The following is a 17163-nucleotide window of genomic DNA, read 5'->3' on the forward strand; positions in this document are numbered from 1 at the left end:
AAAAAGAGCGGATGAAAAGGACCACAGGAGTCATGCAAGAGCCCTCAAGCCCACATGTGCACCGTGACTCATCTACCAGCTGATATGGGCTTTGCTTCCAGGGGTGTTTTACACTCCTCGGTGAAGCTCATTCATGTTTGGATCATGTTTACATGCATATTTACTCTGTTTACATGAATATTTGTGTTCCCATTGGCTTCACGCATGTCTTATGGGTTCAGGACACCTTATGGGTTTTGACTCACCCTGAAGCCGTGTGTCTGTGTAAATGTTGGGGTTTCGATAACGTCTCTCTCAGACATAGGAGGGTTAGGGGGTAAAGAGTTGCCATAATCCGCAATGCCACTATGAACTGTCCTCTTAATGGGCTTTATTTTCTAAGAGGACTTAATTCCAGGTGGAGTAGTGGCACAGCGAGTAGCGCTGCTGTCTCACCACACCTGGGTGGTGCGAGAAGAAGTGGGTTCAGCTCCCTGCTCAGTCTGTCTGGAGTTTGCATGTTTCCTCCAGGTGCTCTGGTTTCCTCCCACACTCCAAAGACAAGCTGTTCAGGTTCACCCATAGTGTGTGAGTGACGAGAGAGAGAGAGCATCTTCCACTGATGTATGGATGAGTGACCCATTGGAAGTAGTGTATCTAGCAGTGTAAGTCACCTTGGTGAATAAGGTGTGTGGGCTGATAACATTACATAGTATCCATTAGAAGTTGCTTTGGAGAAAAGTGTCTTGATAGATAAATGTAAGAGTAGATGACATGTTTCTTTTTTACAGATGAACCCATTTTCATTTCTCAGGCGCAGTCACGTCGACCCCGTGCAGAAGGACACGAAGGTCCCTCACACACAAACATACTTCACTTTGGGTCGAATGTGTCCTAAAATACAAACCCCTTGTTCTCACCCAAAAAGCACACAGGTGTTTAACTCGGTTAATTTTTTTTCATGTTTAGCAGACAGCAGACTCTTTACTCTAAAGCAACTTCCAATGAACTCTGTGTAGTGTTACCAGCCCACACACCTTATTCACCGTGGTGATTTACACTGCTAGATACACTACTTACACTGGGTCACTCTCACACTATGGGTGAACATGAACAGCATGTCTTTGGACTGTGGGTGGAAACCAGAGCACCCAGAAGAAACCCACGCAGACACGGGGAGAACATGCAAACCCCACACAGAGCAAATGGAGATCGAACCCACGTCCTCTGGCATCACCCAGGCGCTATGAGACAGCAGTGCTACTCGCTGTGCCGCCGTGCCACCCTGCCGCAGCCAGGTGGCGCCATAGAGCTCAGCGTGTTCTTATAGGGCTTTGACGAAGGATTATGCTAATTAGGCAGCGTCCGCCTCTCGTTCTCTCTCGAAAAAGACACCTTTGCTGGGGAGACGTTTAAACGTCTCCTGCTATAAACGATTCTAGATTGTGTGATTGATGTTTCCGAAAAACAGGTTCTCTCTGGGTGTTTGCCGCTCTTCATATTCAATATTCCTTTTGATAATTTTGCCAGCCAGAATCGTTTGAAGCGAACAAGTCGCAGGAAACGAGGCCTTTCGCTCTGATCGAATCTGTCAGGAAGAGGCCTCTTTTTACCTCAGTTTTTACCTGTGTTATTTTTTTGGGAGCGAGGAAGGTCGTTTCTTCAGGGACTAACCTAGCAGTGATGTGGCGAAGAGTCAAAATGAAAAATGACGAGAAGCAGGAAAGAGAACCAATTGTTACATGAACAAAACATCGATGACAGCTGCCCGAAAACGTCATTTCCGGGCGCTCTTAGTTTCGCCATCGAGCTGCCCGTACCTTCGTTCACGTTCGCCACGACGTGAGTTTTCATGGCGTTCGACACTCCGGCTTCGTAGCTAAAAAAGTGATTTCCTGGCAACACGGATACCCGAGAAGTGCAGCGGACGCGGTTTGTGCCGATCGGTGCTATGGGGAAAAAACGGTCGATTTGGCATCAAAAAACGTACGGCTGCAATCCATTCCACGCAGGGAACTTCTTAGCAGAGTTATTGACATTTATTTATTCATCATATTATTTTTTAAATTAATTTATGTACGTTCATCGTTCAAAATTATGGCGCGAACGGCGGCCCTCTCCATGACGAAACGCCACCGACTCCCGCTGTTTCGCTTGCGGCTCTCTTCAGGCACAAAGAACTTTGAATAAAGAAGCGAGACGCACCGTAGATGAGCGAGACGATCGTCGCCCGAGACGGGCATTAAGGCGCATTTCCCATGTTCTGTTTGAGCTCATAAGATAATGGCGCATCTGAGCTCATAAGCAAGTAAATTCAATAATCGGTAAAAGGCGTTCGTAAGCCTTTGTGTCGGGAAGGATAAAGTACACTTTGCACAGCCTGTTTCTCTCTAACAGGAACCCAGTGTAACTGAAGGTTGCCTTAAGTGCTTATCTAGCAAGAGAGGAAAGGAACCGTACGAAAATCCACAATATCGAACGTGTAGATATTGTAACGACCCGCGTTACTTGTATTTAGGAGGGAAACCTGTCTAATGTAAATAGTTGCATTGTGGGAAATAATGTTAAATGTGGGTGCGCAACCACTGGGGGCACTTATGGGGAAAATGATGGGATGACCATGTTTCGCAGCATGTTAAGAGAAAGCCTGGGGGTGCAAAGCCAAGATAAGGTAGTTAAGGAAACTGAAGCATAAGAATAAATATAAAAATATATTTTGAGATGCGTCAGGGTGGAAGTTGCTTGTTTGAAGTAATTCCTAGCATGTCTTTTTTTTTAACTATATATCTATAATTCAAGAGGTACTTCGATGTCAGAGGTGACATGTAAAATGATTGTGCGACGATTTGTGTCGATCAAAACATCTGCCACCGTATAATAAAAGGAACGTTCCGAAGCAATTTATTGCGCGTGCTTAATTGTTAATTTATGAACCTTGGAGTAGATATAAGATGACATGGGATTCATCAGTGGCAGCGGCTGTGTGAAAGTAACCGCCGCTAATTGTCATTCCACTAGAGGAACGTAACAAGATAACGTTGAAAATTAATTATTTGAAAATGATGCGCTTATAGCTGATAACAAAGTAACGCTACGTGGCCGGTGTTCGTCACCTTAACGTACTTTTTTGGAATTTTTCAGGTCTCACTTGCGCTGGTTTGTCCTCACCAGGATGTTCTGGAGTAATCGGTCATCTCACGTGCTAATTGGTAGGATTCGGTGCCTGGTTATGAATTATTTGTATTATTGAACAAAATTAGCAGTAAAAATTTTAATGTGCCGACTTCCTTCCTTTAGTGACCCCCCCCCCGGGGCTCCAACCTTTGGGTTCAGGAGAAAGGCCCGCACAATATGGTCTGGACTGAAAGCATCAAACACAGGTGCATCCATGCTCATAACCTTGGGGCAAAGTAACACACCTGGATTGTGACCCACAGTGTGTTTGCTCTGGCATCCCACCCACTACGCTTTAATCATTTATTGAGAATTAAATCGGAACCGAGCGCATTTTTCAACGCGCCACATGAAGACGGGCGATAAAGCTCTTTGCTCGGCCCCCGATTTCCCGCTGCTCTGCTAAGCGGTGGCGGTGGCGGTGGGAGGAGGCGCGGCCGAGACGACCGGGTCACGGGACACCGCTGGGCCGGGCTCAGGACAACGGGCATCCCTTTGTGGGACATTTACCACTTCGTTTCCTCTTTCATTACGGCGAGCGGCGAGCGCTCGGCTCCGGGGACACTTTTCGGGGCCGAAAGCCCCTTCAGATGAATTCATTAAGATGCTCTTAAGTGCTCTCTTCCGCACATATTTCAAAGGGGGGGTAAGTAAGAAGACGAGCGCTGCCTTGTCAGTGCACCGCTGCTTGTTTTTCAGACTGCAGCCAAGCACCTGGGAATCAATGCAGCGAAGAGTGGCGAAAGCTCCAGGCTACAGTATTTCATTACCTTGCTCTTTTCAGTCCAGGCATTAATCTCTGACACCGACTTACCGTGCAGGTACTTCCAGTGTCAAGAAATCCTCCTCTGCATTAGAGGGAAGAGGGAGCGCCGCTTGTTAATTCAAGCATGGATCCTGCGATTATTCACTTCCCAGATCCCCGCAGTAATGACCAGCGCTGCATTTAACCTGCTTTAATAAGCTTTTTATGACGGATGTCGGTCGATTACATTTTAAGTTGATTAATCGCGGAGTGTTAATCCGCCAATTACTCAGCGCACTCCCCGTAATTTGGTCAAAGTATCTCAACTGGCGCACAGCAGAACACGCGGGACATGTTTCGGTGTGTGTATCCAATACATGCCCGGTGTACGATGCTATAGAAAGGCAACAATAGAGCAAAAACAAAATACTCATCGGTCAGTATTTTAGTCTGTTTGCATTTAAAAAATGAGTCGGCAAGTCATATGCATTCATTAAAAACGTTCTCAGCACAATTGTATGATTTCCATGTGATATACAGTATGGCAGTAATTGTCCTAAAACCTGACGCACAGCATTCTCTTGTGTTTTCAGCGGGGTGTCAAGGCCGAGTGCAGCTTTTAATGTCACGCACAAAATAGGATAATGTAAAATACACATGGAAAATAAAAAATATATATGTTGGCTTTTGGCCGCAGGTTATAATGCTTTTTTTAATGATTTTTTTATGGTGTGTATTTGTATATACACTGTGTATATATACACCCACATGCGTATATATGGTGTTCACATTGTACGTAGGTCTCTGCGTGTGTGTTTTTAAAAATTAGAATTCAGAGTAGGAGATGCAGACATGATGTTACAGAACGGTTCATAGTAACCCTCCATTGTGAAATGCGGTAAGTGTGCGGGAGGGGGATGCGGGGGCGGGTTAGAAATGATGAAATGGAGGTGTCTAACAAATAAGCGATGGCTCCCAACGCGAACGCCCTAATCGCGGCCTAATGCGAAGATGGCTGCCCGGAACGGCCTCGTGAGGCCGCGGCGCCGACGTCGGAGACGAAGCCTCGCGAGGCGGCCGCTTCCCCGCGCCTCGTCCTGCAGTGCGCGGCATCGCTCGCCTGGAGGCTCCTTCTCCCCGCGTCTGCAATCAGCCACCGCCGCTTCCCTGTGGGGAGACTGATTCAATATTCTACCAGGATAATTTATGCAGGACTAATTCTCTACAGGAATAGAAGGACTAGATGATAAAAAGAAAAAGGGAAAACAAGGGAAAAATTGTGCGGTGAAATAATTACACGTGGTGTCACTGTAGCAGCGTCGCGCGAGGCGGCTGTCAATAAAGTATTGAACGACACGATTCGTTTCAATTTGCTCTCGAAAGGGAGCGCGGTGCCTCGGAAGAGGCTTCGGGAGCCGTGCTCGGCCCCGGCGCGTGCGGAAACGCCAGGGTCCCCGTGGCCTCGACTCTCGCTGCTCGGCCCTTCGTGGCCTCGGACGAGTCGGGAGGGACGGGCCTACAAATGAGACGTTCCTCATTATGGAGTATGGTTATTTCTGACAGCAGGTTTGTAATGAGAGGTGTGTGTGTGTGCGATGGCGTGAGGGTCGATCTTGAAGCCAGGAGAAGACACGTTTGTTGTGTCGTGTTGCGCTCGCCATTATTATTACGATATCGTAATTAATGTTTTCATAAGACGCGGCTAAAACAAAAACCCAAACTTGCACGCTCTCTATGTAAATGCCGTACTTACCGTGTTTATGAGCACAAAAGGTCAGCGCATAGAGAGCAATTCTTTAAAAAGATAAATATTACTGTCATTCAGCTTGGGAGCTTTTTTTTTTTCCCCCTCTTTTACTTAAATTGCTTACCAGGCAGTAAAAATGAATAATACAACTGAAGCGGAGTAATTATTCTCATTTTTATTTCACGTTCCTCTTCGCGGTGATTCACAAGTGATCCAAAGCACATCGTTCGCCCCGTAGATCGGCAGGTGCCTGTCCCACCTCTCGCGTTCGACAGCCGTTTTCGTGCCGCATCTCGTATTCGGTTTGGTTCCGAAAGCGACCCAAGGTGGCTGAAAGCGGCTGATCCTGTTTATAAAGCGAGACCAGATCAGGAAGCACTGACTTTGCACCTTTACTTCATGTTTATGTTACACTCAACAGCCTGCTCTACTTCTTCCTTGCGAGGATGTTGCGTGTCGATTATTGGTTGACGCTGCAAATCTCAGCGCAAATACTGTCCTTCTCTCTTTCCTAGAAGGTGCCATTTCAATAACGCTAGATAATAGTAAGTATAGTGTAAAGTGCTTTGGTTCACCATCCACCCGATAGAGTAAATATCCACAAGTAAAAGCAATCACCTATACAGTGAGGTTTGCGTAAAACAATCTGTTCATCCATAAAATAACGTTTTTCTTCTTGCATGAATTTATTGTTTATAATGCCTCTCATCAAAGTTCGGTCCTCTTTATTCCAACGTGTATCTGATGCCATTGGACTCGTGCCTTTTTAATCTGTTCAACGTTCTTCTCTAAGCTACACGCAGGTCTCGTAACCCCTACCTGTGGGACAGGTAGCGGACGTACGATGTGTGTCTCCAGAATTGTCTAGAGCGGAGGCTGCACAATTTGAGCGCAATGTCACCGTGTTGCCTTGTTGCCTTCTGCCCTCGCACCCAGCCGCTCGAGAGGAATAATGTTATTCTAACGGCACTGTACCGGCAGCAAGCCGACGCTGACACTTTTGTCTCGCCACACTGAAAAAGAGGGTTTGCGCAAACAAGATTCCTCTTCTGAGCGAGCTGGCAGATTTGCATAGAAATACCCTGAAACAGTGTGGAAATGGAGCAATTAAAATGCATGGGTTTGTCTCCCCCCCAGGATCCTTCACGTTGCGCATCTCTTGATGAAACGGGATCGTCTTTCAGGAACGGCGCAGCGTGACCCTCTCTTTCTGTCCACCCTGCCCCCTCCACGCTTCCCCACCCTCCACGGGGGCCGCTGAGCCTCGGGTGCAGCGCGCAGCGTCCACTTCCTCCCGCCTCTCGCCGCACTTTCAGCGAGCAGCAGTCGTCATTGTAATGACGCCTGGGTGGTGTTCCTGGGGAGGGGAGCTGCCCGAGCTCGAGCGATCTTTGCTCTGTGCGTGTGTGCTTGTGCGTGTCCTGTGCAAGGTGTACCCCGCCCCTCATCTTACGCTTCCAGGATAGGCTCTGGGCCACCGCAGTCCTGCACCAGACGGGCAGGAAAAATGATCCGATGTGGTTAAACTAGAGGTGATGTCCTCCGCAGGTGTGATTTTCCTGTGCAGCTTTGCTCTTGTGCAAGAGCAGAAACCTGCAGCCTCTTTTCTGACCGTGCCGACAGCTTTAGCGTTTAGCGACACGGGGCTCTCGGCCCTGTAGATAATTGCTTCCTCTTGTGTGAGCCAGTCCTCAATGTGTCAACGCGCACGTTAACCAGGATGCTCGGCCGGACGGTGCCGGATAACAAAAATAAACGTCCTCGCTTCCCCGCAACCGCGTATTCATCCTGCTTCTTTTTGGGTCGCGCGAAAGCCGACGTGTTTTGACCCGTTTATTGGCCCAGCGGACGCTTTCATCCAGATTGATCCGCCTGGCTTCTCAGTCTGTGTAATTTTTCATTAGGTGCAACGTGGTGTTTCGTCCGAGCGATTCGGAGAGGCGAAGGTACGGGAGAAAGGTGCCTTGTGGGATTCCGGGAAACCTTAGGGTCACGAGTCCGGCTCCTTAAGCACTTAGCGTCCCGCTACTTCATATTTTCTTGCACCGCTACAGTTCGCTCTGGAGCACGGAGGCAGAACCACTTAGACGTGTCAAGTCCCTCTCCGTTCCGTCGAGGGCTGGTCACACGCAGTGCGGTCATAGTGCTTTCATTTCCGCAAGCAGGACATCGGCGGCATCTCAAGGAAGTCCGCATCTGCTCTCGAGCCTTGGTCTACGGCGGCCGCTCTCGCCTCCGTCCGGGGCTGGACTCACCTGTTTCTACCTGTTTGTCTGGACAGAAAATGACACTGAGTGCTTTTCGAGCATAACATGCCTGGAATTGCGGCCCAATTACGAAATTATTCACACCCGTGTTAAAGAATGAGTCCGCAACTTTGTGAGCAACGTCTTTTTGGAGAATCAGTAGGTAGACAAGCGGTCCTACCAGCAGGGAGAGGAACCGGCCAGATATCTTTGAGAAGTTGGAATAAATATCATTGTACTGAGACCACAGTCTTCTCCTTCTTCTTCTTATGCCTTCCACATGCCTTCCACCACACCTGGGGCATCGGCCTCCAGCAAGGGTTCTCCAGGTGTCCCTAAGGGCTGAGATGTCACGAAGTTTCTGTAGTTGGCAAGATTTTTACGGTGCGGGGTGGCTAGCCCCACGCCCAACCCTCCTCCTTTCTCAGCCGGGCTTGGGACCGTCCGTGGCGGAGTTGAGACCACGATGAGGGTCAGGACAAAAGCTGGGGCATATTCTGGTCTTTGACATTTCAGCTTACCTTTTAACTGCAAGTGAAGTGCACAGTTCCCACCAAAATTTATACTCAGCGTTCAGAACATACTCAAGTATTAAATTATCTTTGTCATGAAATATAGGGGTTTTATTATTTTAATAGTAATTTTGCTGATGTTTTTCTTTGAAAATGACTCCGAATATTTAGCTACTTACAACTAATTATTTATACAGCTGGGTAATTAAGTAAGTGACCTTATTCAGGGGTACTATGGCGGGAGCGGGGATTTAAACCTGAGTCCTTCGAGGGGAAGGCAGTGACTCCGCTGACTGTGGTACCTGCTGCTTTAGATAGATGGATAGTCTCTAGATGCTTCTCACATTTGTTTTGTCTCATCTGAGAGAGCCTGATGAGATTTGAGACCTGGATCTACTGGGACCTGCGTGATGCCTGAATGAGCCCAGATGGACAAAGCGATGGAAGCGAAAGAAAACGTACGCAGCGGGAGGAACGCACTCGGTGAAGTCTACACCGACATTAGCGCACCGCTGCCTTGCGTTAAAAATACCGCAGTGTTATTAACCATAAACGTCAATCAACGGCTTGGAAAACAGGGTATTCTTACTGCACGCGTTTCGATCGAGGGTAAGCCTACGCTGCAGGAGTGCGGTTCGAACCAAGACCTTCTGGAGCACAGGAGGAGCACCTTAACCGCCACACCGCTCACTGCTCTTGCATAGCGACACGAGCGCGACGATGCCAACGGGAGACTTAGAAATGCATTCACACACGTGCCATTAAATGCTTCTGAAATGAGACGATCCACGAGAAGCTCTCTGAGCATCTCTGTTGAAAAGAAACTTGAAATGTCTCACGGAGGCTGTCGTGACCACCCATATAGAGGCGCTCTAAGAGGGGTTCTGCTTTTATCGCATCGAAACAAATGTCACAACACATTGAGAATGCATTCTGTCTTCTGAGGCTGATCAAGCAACACAAAAAGCAGAAATGGCCCCGGGCTGCATCTGCCAAAACACACTTCTTTTCTGACCTTCCTCTCTGCTTCTCTGCCTGCTTCTGAAGTGGAGACAAGCAAGATGAGTTCACTCTCATATGTTATTCTGGCAGCAACAAAGGCAAGTTCAGACGTTTTTTCTCCCTGCCTAGAACTGCAGAGAGCGTTCGTGGCCCGGTTCTTTCGATCCCTAACGGCAAGCGAGGTAATGAGAAGAATTTGGCCGAGCAAAAGGCAATCAAAGCGTCCGGGAAGCCGAAATCCATTTAAACGTTGCGTTTCGGTGCGCGCGTTCGCCGAGGTGCGCTTTGTGTCGTCCGGAGTCCGTGCGGCATAAAGAAGCGTGTGTCCTGTGGAGCACATTTCCCCAATTTCGCTACTGTGGTGACCTTCACCTCTGTGTGGTCACCCCACCAGAGGCCCATGGGTCAGACCGCCTCGCGTTTCTCCCGATCAATCTGGAAACTTCGGACTTCTTTCGCTATTGATCGAGCTTTTCTACCCCAAGTGCGGCAGCACCCAGCAACGCAGCCGCGCAGCAGGCTTAGCGCGTGGAAGCGTGCCGTTGGTTGTCGTGGGACCGAACGAAAAGCTCGGGGATGTTGTGGCTTCATTGCGGTGGTGTTTCGCGACAGGCCACGAGGAGAGGAGTCGGGGGCGGGTGGAGACCAGTGCTCAAGCCATCCATTCTTTTTACGCAATACTGCATCCATGACACCATACTCCATCCATTCTGACCGAAAAAGAATGGATGGAGTATAGTGTCATGGATGCAGTATCGCGTCAGTAGTGAAATTCCCATTTGCTGTCAACCTGAACGAACGGACCAGACGTATAAATATAGTAAAGGCACGCATTATGTTCATCGGAGTCAGAACCGACGTGCTGTGCCTTTCTCCAGGAAGACCGTACGCCCGTGGCTCATCGACCGCCGAGAAGCCGACGGATCCTTTGTCCTCGCATATTTGCTTGAATGATGAAGTACTTCTGCAATATTTATTTTCACATCAAAGGCAATTAAAATTTTAAAACGCTCCCGAAGCTGCTTCGATCCGCAAACATGCAAACAGCGTAATTAATCACAGGGTGATTTCTAAATGGTAAACGGATGTCGCTCCAGACCGCCGGTTAAACAGCGAGCGGCGAACACGGAGGCCGCAAACACGCGGCGCCGCTCGCAACAATGCGAAGGAGCCAATTTGCAGGAGACAGGTGACGCCGGGCCTTGCTTGGCTCCGCTGTTTCGCTTTTATGGTGGTGGGAGGATTGACATAAATGGAGCTTTAAGCTCTGGGACTGGTAACAGATGGCGCTGGAAAATTAGGCTCTCCTCGGCAGCCCTGGAATTCGCTCCCAGGAGCCCCCCCTCGCTCCCTCCCCTCTCGCCTCGCCGTTTGGAGGGGTCTGGGGGCAGGGAGCTCATTGGATGAGTCACGTAGAGAGCGCCGTATCCCTGATTCGCGGACAGAGGCGTTTAATATGCGAGGCCGGGGAGCGGGTGACGTGACGGGGGGCTGGCAGGTGGGTCTGAACCGAGGCTCCGCCGTCGCCATGGCGCTGTGAGCCATTCAGCATCAGGGAAGCAGTCCTCCCCCAGACAAACATACCAGATGGCAGGTTTGTACCCGTTGCACTCCCGGGGCAGCCACCAGGAGGAGGGGAGAGCGGGGAGGGGAGGGAAGGAAAGGGAAGGGAAGGGAAGGGAAGGGAAGCGAGAAAAAGTTTGCAGGTTCTTCTTCTTCTTTGTGAGAAGATGTCATTGTGAAACAGCAGTGATTTACTTTAAAGTCCTACGTTTGCCAAGCAGCTACGAATTTTAAAACGGCACCGAAGGGCTGACTTTGTGTCTTATAGGATCAGCAGCAAAGGCTGGAATAATTACAGATGCTCCTACCTTTCCATAATTAACAGCAACCCTGGTGCCAAAACACACATATTTTAATTGCCCTCTGAAAGTTGAATATTTTGATCCGGGAAAAATAGGGCGTCCGACAATTTGTCCTTTTATAAGCGACATGAAATAGCGGAGCGGGGGGGGCAGTGGAAACGACTAAATGGCTCAATCAATGCCTTATTTTCATCCTCTTTTGCCCTTATTCATAACATTAATTGAAATGCTTTAGTTCACAGGGTAATATGCCAGTGAGTAATCACATTAAACATGTTTGGTTTGTATGCGGTCGGTTTGGGAACACAGATACATTGTTAGTAAGAGTGGCTGGGAGACTCTATGTTTAATTAAGTGACAGATAATTACTCCTCAATTAAAATGGAAAATACTACCTGACAGGTGCCAGGGATTGTTTGAGCATCCCGCTAGACAATTCCCTAATTTGTGTGACTTTATGAAATGATATACTGCAATAAATCATTACGGGAGACACGGGCGGAACAAAGAAACCTCTTTATCTGCCGTGTGCTCTGAATGTAATACAAGCGGAACACATATTAACATGAAAAAAGACGTATCGAGGATTCTGCGGCCAGCTTTACAAGACCACCTACGTTGTTCATCAGTTTCGCAGCGATGAAACACTGAATTAATACTAGAAATGGAATTTGGCAGCAATTTGAGGAACTCTTAACGTTTTCTAAGTGCTCTGTGCTTTACCGGGGCTCTGCCCGTGTTTTTACAGAGAAATTACCTTAGTTTATTGTTTCTACCTGTTTGAGAAGTCAGTTTAGCTTCACTTTTACGGATGGCTCATTTCACAAAATATAACGCTCGTCCGCAGAAAATCGGCCCTCCTCTCTCACAGCAATTCCGCTGCTCCCTAATGACGGCACCGTGAAATTATATGAAAGAATAACATCGGTTAATGACAAGGGATGTACAGTGCATTTACTGCAGCTGAACGCAGACATCAGAATGCATTTAATCAGAGAAATTTCTGCCCCAAAGACTGTCCTTCCGTACATTTCAGCTCGTTTTTAATTACGATGTCTATTCTATTCATTTCCCTGCTCCCCGTCCTCCTGGAATATCATTTAATGGCATACAGGACACATTTGGAGCTCCACACTTAAGCACGTTAGCCGAAAAAAATCATATTAGCGGATGACCTCAGCGCTGTATTTTATGGCAAAGAAATATTTCGGTACTTCTAATTTACGTCGACGACATTCTTGAATACCATGTTATGGTTCTGTGGTCCTTTTCCGAAGGCGCTTTGCAGCTCTATGCAAGTACTCCGTGCATCCTGCTGCACCTCCCCCCAGCAACTCATAATTTCTCCAGCTTTTTTTGCACTTAATAGCTTATTTGTTTGCCTGTTGTGGTCACCAGCTAACGCGCAGCTGCCTAGGGATCCACTTAACGGGTACAGAATTCAGTCCTCTTTGTTGTTGTGTGGTGTCCTTCTCCACAAGTTCGCCGCAGAGTGCTGAACGTGGGATGCGTCATCAGTCAAACCGCAGCGTGTAAAAATATCAGTTTGGACGGAACAGCTGCGATGATGACACACGGTGTCCGACCGTGACGTTCCCTTCTCCGACTCTTAGTCGTGCGGCTGCTTCTTTTTCTGTCGATTGACCCCCTTCGTGCTTTCGCATCCCTGCACGAAGTGCCGGTGAAGTTGCCCGGGAACAACCCGGTAAAGTCAAAGTCGCTCCCGTCTCGGCAGAGCCCTGTGCCGGGGTCACGGGGAATCGGAGGCCGACGGCTCGCGCAGCTCAGAGCCAGTAATGTCGGCAGCGGACGTTTTCACCAGCTGCTCGACACAGCAATGAAAAAGAAATGCGCCTATGGCTTTCGGGACCTGGGTGTTCGGTTTAATTTAGCAGGCAAGCTGGGCCGCCTGAATTCTAATCATGTTCGCTTCACTTTCCAGCAGAGCTGCAGCTGTAATTCATCGAAAACCGCTTGCGTGATACGTAATGAAAACAACCTGCGTCCGGAGCACAAAGAAAGTGTTCTGCACCCAGCGACGCAGCCATTGTGCGCCCAGCAGATACGTGTCCCCGAGCAACTCGCGGAATAAAACGGCGCGCGGGAAATTTGAGCCTCGTCACGAAGCATCGTTGTTTTATATTTGCGGTTGTTCTCGTTTTGAGACGAACCTGCCGCCTTCATAACAAGCCAGCGGAGGAAATCGTCAAGCGTGGAGTAATTTCTAGCCGAAATTGTATCGTATGCAATAAAATGCGTTTGGGTTTCATGATGCATCATTTTCAGCTAATGGGGGGGTTGCTGATGGGATCGCAAGTGGTTCTGAGCACACCCAGCAACGTGCACGGAAACATGTGGTATGCGATGCCCTGTATCACACACACACACACGCAAAGGAGAAATAGAGACAAGTTAGCACCCGCTGTGATGAATGTCTCCTCCTCACCTCCTTGCCTCAGATCTCCTGGTTATTTGCATGAGAGGAGTGGCATGATTGGAGTCACTGCAGCAGCACGCCAGCAGATGTGAGAGGCATGTTGATGAAGAGCTGCGTTTCAGCCCTGAAACTGATGGGGCCTGGATGTGACTGGCATACCGGACTCCCCACGCTGTTGAAAGGCACCATAGGTTAGCGGAGCGTTTGTGTGCGGCATGTCGGCGGCTGCGTGACCACCATACCGGATGGACCCTGCCCGCTGTGCTGGGAGAGACATCGGATACATGCACGGCTTTGTGCGCGTGTGCATGCGTGCATGCCTTCGTACGTTTGCGGGTGTGTGCATGAGTGTGTTCTTGGGTACTTTAATCTCCAGATAGCAGATGAAGTTCTGTCTGGAGACTTCTATTCCTTTATCTTTTTTCTTTTTCGGAAGCAGCTTCCTCTTCGCAGCAGCAGCAGCAGCAGCGGACCCGCCGGTCTCCCTCCCTGCTGCAGATAACCATCGGCGCTCCAGGCATTTCCACACACTCCGGGAATTGCCTGAGAATGAGTCACCGCTCACCCAGGCTCTAATGCGCTCCGCGTACAAAGTCGAACACATTTGCAGCATGACTTCTTTTATACATTCCGCTGATGCTCCTTGATTCAGAGAAGCAGCGGTTTAGTGCAGGGCTGCGCAAACATGCGGCACAACCGACCACCCGCAGCTACAAGCAAACATCTCCAATTTAAAGAGGGAGATTTTAAAAGAAGGAAATACAAATAAAAGCAGGTTAAAACGGAAATTCATGAAATACCAATAGAATGTTCATTTTTGCAACAGTTATGCTTCTTGGTTGTGTTTTGCAATCAGGCCCATGTGTATTGTTTACCCCGTCTGTCTGGGAAAACCTATCATTTGTAATTCCTCCAATACCTAGAGATGCTGCATTAAATCTCAGCTATCCACTGTCTTCAGTGTGTTAACACATTTATGCATATGTAATATACGAGTTCATTCGTTTATTAAAATGACTACAATCGCTGGATTCATAGTGCACACATGTAATGATACAATAATCAATAATTGTATATACCGTAACAGTGTAAGTCGTTTTGGAGAAAAAGCATCAGCTGAATGAATAAATGTAAATGTAGAGCTTTTACAGGGTACAATTATTTGTGTCTCAGACAGAGCTGGACCAAAAAGCGATGCAGACAGCTACATGCGTCACAAAAAATGAGGGAAAAGTGTATTTAATTCAAATGCACTTCCTTCAAAACAAACATTCAAACGTGAGCAATGCCATATTTTCTTCTCAAGTACACGTTTCCACACAGGTACTGTATTAGCTATAGGATACCATGTTTGTTAGTACTTTGCACAACCTCCTCTGGTATAAGCAACAGCACAAAACCTTTTCCCATAATTTATAATAAGACTGAAGAACCCAATGGGTGACTTCTTGCCCCCCTTCTTCACACCCAGCTTCTCCAGATCCCTGAAGACCTTAGGTCTAGCCTTATGAGCTGCCTCTCCAATGCAGGCCACAGGTTTTCTGTAGGGTTTAACTCTAGCGACTGTGATAGCCATTACAAAATGTACATTTTATTTTGTTCCCTCCATTTTTTGAGTCAATTTCAAGGCGTTCGTTCAAGTTATAGCTTCCTGGCACTGGAAACCGGCTACAGAAACCAGGTGTTCAGCCGGCATATGCTGACACTTTGTTTGTGTCATTGTGTCATTGATCCTAGTGGTCAGTCATTGTGTGACTGGCTTCGGCCCACCGCGACCAGGACAACCGATTAACAAAAGCGAGTGAGTTTTGTCTTTATAGTGCCAACTGGTATGTTTAAATTTTTCGTGTATTGTTTTCTATTCATGACCTCATTTGTGGAGATCAATAATCCTTTGTCTCCTTTGAATTGTCACTTCTTTGCTTTCCTTATGACGATGACTGACGACAAGGTTTCCCCCGCTTTTTACGTTCTTGTGAAGCCAGAAGTCGAAAAAAGTTTCCCTTAGGAATTGGCGGTGCTGTACAAATTGAATTCCACTGCATATTTTGTTTTGTTTTTGTTTTCTGACACAAACAACAAATATGACAAGCGACACAAGACATCCAGTAATTACGAAAACTAAATTTCCGAACAAAAACTGTATTGCAGATGTATGAGACAAATATGACATTTTCCTGTTTTTCTTTTTTTTTGGCGATGAATTGGCCGTTCATGTGTGCTGTTACTGTTATACTGCTAATTTGCCCGTCTTTATTAAGGCAGCCGATAACTTTGGATGTCGCTGCATGCAAGTAGGCTTTCTAATATCTGACTGGCAGATTCATTTCCGAAGTTTGAGTATTAATTACTCTGAAAGTGAAAATAAAGAAAAAGACACATGGGAAAACCTCTCAGCTGAAGTTAACGAGTCAATCTCGCTGTCAGCTTTCTGCTGAATGCACATAATGCCTGCAGTAAGTCAGATTTCACTTTAGATAGAGCTGACAGTACACTGTATATCTAATTTATACTCACAGTCGAAAAGGTACCGTGCAATGCAATTTCACACATGCACGCTGAGGGCCCTGCAATTACAGGAGCCGGGGCGTCCGGATGTGACACAGACACGTACGTAAAATGTAGTGATCTCAAAAGCAGAGTGTGAATACTAGTGCGCAGTGCAAATCAGGAAATGAAGTGCAGAAGGGACTACATTTATTTATTCATTAGACGCTTCTCTCCAAAGCAACTTCCAGTGAACTCTACGTAGCATTATCAGCCCACACACCTTATTCACCGCGGTGACTTATGCTGCTAGATACACTATTTACAGTGGGTCACTCATCCACACATCAGTGGAACACACACTCTGTCACTCACACACTATGGGTGAACCTGAACAGCATGTCTTTGGAGGGTGGGATGAAACCAGAGCACCCAGAGGAATCCCATGCAGACACGGGGAGAACATGCAAACTCCATACAGACTGAGCGGGGATCGAACCCACGTCACCACCCAGGCGCTGTGAGACAGCAGCGCTGCTACCAATATCGTGACCCTTATTAGCCAATAACTTCAGTTTTCAATATTTATTGCAGTTACTTTTCTCTGAGTTTACACTGCATGAACACTTGAGGGAAACTATGACAGTAATTAAGCTAGTTTTTCATTCTTAATACAGTTACAGCTGCCAAAAATAATGACAACTGTCTAGATCTGAACCATGCAAAGTTTTAAGTGGTTCAACAACTTTGATTCCTCGTTCTGAGATTGATGTTTTTCAGATCAGCAGCTGCACATGTGCGGCCACCCACACACACATATCTCATCAAGTGTTCGGTCCATCAACACGATTTCCATGCCAAATAGCTCCCCTCCATTCCAGCAGTGAGTCACACCAGAATTTTAACCATAACAGCAGCCAAACTACAAATCAAGTGTTTGAGAAATAACAAGCAAAATATCCTCCTAAG

Source organism: Scleropages formosus, chromosome 24 (assembly GCF_900964775.1).
Source record: "Scleropages formosus chromosome 24, fSclFor1.1, whole genome shotgun sequence".
In the NCBI taxonomy this organism is placed as follows: Eukaryota; Metazoa; Chordata; class Actinopteri; order Osteoglossiformes; family Osteoglossidae; genus Scleropages; species Scleropages formosus.